Source organism: Cebus imitator, unplaced genomic scaffold (assembly GCF_001604975.1).
Source record: "Cebus imitator isolate Cc_AM_T3 unplaced genomic scaffold, Cebus_imitator-1.0 Scaffold609, whole genome shotgun sequence".
NCBI classification, from domain to species: Eukaryota; Metazoa; Chordata; class Mammalia; order Primates; family Cebidae; genus Cebus; species Cebus imitator.
In genome coordinates this window covers 489,628-493,996 of record NW_016107924.1, presented here as the reverse complement: position 1 = coordinate 493,996, position 4,369 = coordinate 489,628, and the positions used below count along the sequence as shown (strand labels likewise).

Genomic DNA, 4,369 nt, shown 5'->3' with positions numbered 1-4,369 from the left:
TGTGCCAGTTGATGTGTGACTACTTTTAGTTCATTTTTGAGACAGTGAATTTCAGAGCAGTCTTTTTATAACTATTTCTACCATCCAATTTTGTGAGGCAAATGCCTATAAGAAACTGGTGGCATTAGTTTCCTCCAAGAAGAGAAACTGGATGTTTAGGAGAGAGATGAGTAGGAAAGAGAAACTTTTTTTTTTAATACCTTGGATGCCTTTTGAGTTTTTAATCATGTGGATGTATTTTCTATGCAAAAGTAATAAGTTGGAAAAATGCTTAGCCCAGGTGCAGTGACTTATACCTATAATCCCAGCACTTTGGGATGCCGAGGCAGAAGGATCCCTTGAGCCCGGGAGTTCAAGACCAGCCTGGGCAACATGGCAAACTCTGTCTCTACAAAAAATATTAGCCAGGTGCAGTGGCCTGCACCTCTAGATCAAGCTACTGTGCTAAGCCAGGAGAATCACTTGAGCCCAGGAGGCAGAGGTTGCAGCAAGCCAAGATCGTGCCATTGTGGTCCAGCCTGGGTGATGGGAGTAAAACTGTCTCAAAAAGGCCAGCAGCAGTGGCTCACACCTGTAATCCTAGCACTTTGTGGGGCTGAGGCAGGCAGATCACTTGAGCTCAGGAGTTTGAGACCAGCCTGGCCAACATGGTGAAACCCCATCTTTACCAAAAATACAAAAATTAGCCTGGTGTGGTGGCACACGCTTGTAGTCCCAGCTACTCAGGAGGCTGAGGCAGGAGAATTGCTTGAACCCAGGAGGCGGAGGTTGCAGTGAGCTGAGATTGCACCACTGTAGTCCAACCTGGGTGACAGAGCAAGACTTCATCTTATAAATAAAGAAAATAAATAAAGAAAAAGAAAATAAAGAAAAAATGCTTAAATGAATAAAAGCCAGGTGTCTAAAAGGAAACTTTAAGCTCTAGGTTATTAAGGTAATCCATCTGTGTGAACAAGTGTTTGCATTGTTGGATGATGTGTACCAAATATACTAGATAACTATGAGATTATTAATTATGGATTAACTCTTCCATCAAGAGACTTTTTGGCTTTTGGTATTAAGTGAATTGGTATTACACAAGAGCCATAACAAACATGATCACAGAAAATAGATTAGACACAGTTTCTGGTATTTGGAAACTTATATACTCCAGTGTCTCTAAAGAAAATACTTAACAAGTAAGACTTAACCTCTGCAAAAGATGAGTGATTTTTTAAAAAAATTTTAACAAAGTATGGGGTGTTTATGGTGTAATTTGGATTCTGAAACCAGAGGTTTTAAAAATACTTTTAAAAACTGGGTATTTCCGTTTTCTAGACTAGTCAGTAGTGTTTAAAAAATGGTTAAACTAGACAAAAGAGCAATGCCTCCAGGAAAATTGGTGACCTGGTATGTTGCCACAACTGAATCTATTTTCCTTCCTCAAAGACCCAGATTGATCACTACGTTGGCATCGCCCGAGATCAGACCAAGTCAATTGTTGAAAAGTAAGTACTTTGAGAGACCACATCATCATGAGGTATGCTTTCTTCCCTCCAGTTATCTTTAGTACCTTATATAAAATGGTGATCCAAGGAAAGTAATTTTCACTCTAATAAAAACCTTGGTTAATAGTTTCATTTTACTAGAAATTATTATGGCTGCTTCTGTAAAAAGAAAAAAAAAAAATCCTTTGTATCTTTCTTTTTTGGCCCTGCCTTCTGGACCTTTATTATCTTAGATTAAAAATTATCAATAGGCCAAGCATTTTGATGCACACCTGTAATGCCAGTGCTTTGGGAGGCTGAGGCAGGAGGATGGCTTGAGCCCAGGAGTTTGAGAGCAGCCTGGGCAACATAGCTAGGCCTTGTCTCTACTAAGAATACAAAATTAGGCCGGGCGCGGTGGCTCAAGCCTGTAATCCCAGCACTTTGGGAGGCCGAGGCAGGTGGATCACGAGGTCAAAAGATCGAGACCATCCTGGTCAACACGGTGAAACCCCGTATCTACTAACAATACAAAAAATTAGCTGAGCATGGTGGTGCGTGCCTGTAATCCCAGCTACTCAGGAGGCTGAGGCAGGAGAATTGCCTGAACCCAGGAGGCGGAGGTTGCCGTGAGCCAAGATCGCGCCATTGCACTCCAGCCTGGGTAACAAGAGCGAAACTCCGTCTCAAAAAAAAAAAAAAAAAAAGTATACATTGGTATTAAAGCCAGGTGGACAGTTAGCATAAATATATATATCTAGGCCAAGCACAGTGGCTCACGCCTGTAATCCCAACAATTTGGGAGGCTGTTGCAAGCCGATCACCTGAGGTCAGGAGTTGGAGACCAGCCTGGCTGACATGGTGAAACCCCATCTCTACTGAAAATACAAAAATTAGCCAGGCATGGAAGCACATGCCTGTAATCAGCCACTCAGGAGACTGAGGCAGTAGAATCACTTGAGCCCAGGAGGGGGAGGTTGCAGTGAGCCGAGATCATGTCACTGCACTCCAGCCTGGGCAACAAGAGCAATTTTCTGACAGTGGTCTTTTAAAAAAAAAAAAAAAAACTTCACCTCAAAACATATAAATATATATTTATGTATATTTATATAATATATATTATATATAACAATATATAATTATATATATATTTTTATATATATATGGAGGCCAAGGTGGGCGGATCACGAGGTCAGGAGATCGAGTCCATCCTGGCCAACATGGTGAAACCCCATCTCTACTAAAAATACAAAAATTAGCTGTGCATGGCGGCCCATGCCTGTAATCCCAGCTACTTGGGAAGATGAGGCAGGAGAATCACTTGAACCGGGAGGTAGAGGTTGCAGTGAGATGAGATCACGCCACTGCACTCCAGCCTGGCAACAGAGCTAAACTATGTCTCAAAAAATACGTGTGTGTGTGTGTGTGTGTGTGTGTGTGTGTGTGTGTATAATTTTTTTTTTTAATCTGGTTGTTTTACCCCTTATTTGTGAAAGATGATCGTAGCTCAGCTTTAGATCTGATGTTTTTTTTTTTTTTTGAGATGGAGTCTTGCTCTTTCACCCAGGCTGGAGTGCAGTAACGCTATCTTGGCTCACTGCAACCCTCTGCCTCCTGGGTTCAAGCAATTCTCCTACCTCACTCAGCCTCCCAGGTAGCTGGGATTACAGTTGCCCAGCTAATTTTTGTATTTTTAGTAGAGTCAGGGTTTCACCATGTTGGCCAGGCTGATCTCAAACTCCTGACCTCAGGTGATCTTCCTCCCTTGGCCTCCTAAAATGCTGGGAGTGAGCACTGTGAGCCACTGTGCCTGGACAGATCTGATGTCTTAACTGCCAGTGTTAGCTGATGTGTGTCACCTGCTGTGAGATGTGGCATTTGTGGAGAGAGTAGCCTTGACATTCACTGAGGGATATGAATGTCCATAGTGATGCCTTAATGATTTCAGAACACCTTTGCCAGAATAAAAGGGACCTTTGGCATCCTGTGAAGGGCTAGGAACCATTGCCAGCTTCTACACTTTTTGAGACAGAGTCTTGCTCAGTGCAGTGGCAATATCTCAGCTCACTACAACCTCCACCTCCCGGATTCCGGCAATTCTGCCTCAGCCTCCTGAGTAGCTGGGATTACAGGCGTGCGCCACCACACCCAGCTAATATTTGTATTTTTTAGTAGAGACAGGGTTTCACCATATTGGTTAGGCTGGTCTCAAACTCCTGACCTCAAGTAATCGCCTGCCTTGGCCTCCCAAAGTGCTGGGATTACTTACAGGTGCGAGCCACTGTTCCTGGCTGAGAGAATGCTTTTCACATTTCTTACACAAGTCCAGGACTGTCCACTAGCGTCACTGTTAAAATAAAAACCTAGAGCAAATGCTTACATTTTCACTTTCTTTCTCTCCCCCGCCCCACTTTTCTCAATAGGATCCAAGCAAAACTCCCCGGAATCGCCAAAAAAAAGGCAGAATAAGCACATGGAAACCAGAAATGCAACAGTTACTAAAACACCATCTAATAGTTATAACGTTGTTATTTGTACTATGAAGGAACATACTCAGTGTCAGCTTGAGCCTGCATTCCAAGCTTTTTGTTTTAATTTGGTGTTTATCCCATCCTTTTCCTTTAGCCCTTAGTATCAAGCACAAAAATTGATGGACTAAAAAAAGAACTATCTTAGAACTGAGAAGAATAAAGAATCAAATTCATAGGATAAGTTAATACCTTAATGGTGGTGGAGCTTTTACCTGTAGCTTGAAAGGGGAAAGATTGGAGGTAAAAGAGAAAATGAAAGAACACCCCTGGGTCCTTCTCTCATTTTCAGCACTAGTCTTACTCAGCTATCCATTATAGCTTTGCCCTTAAGAAGTAATAATTAACTTATGAAAAAGTTATTTGGGGACAGGA

At 42.3% G+C, this 4,369-nt stretch overlaps 1 long non-coding RNA gene across 1 annotated transcript; it reads left to right on the top strand.

The window, feature by feature from the left end:
* The first annotated feature begins 818 nt into the window (after positions 1-818).
* LOC119469243 lies at positions 819-3,964 on the top strand. Its single transcript, XR_005198053.1, has 2 exons — positions 819-1,487; positions 3,890-3,964. It is a non-coding gene; the product is annotated as an uncharacterized LOC119469243 (long non-coding RNA).
* The last annotated feature ends 405 nt before the right edge of the window (positions 3,965-4,369 follow it).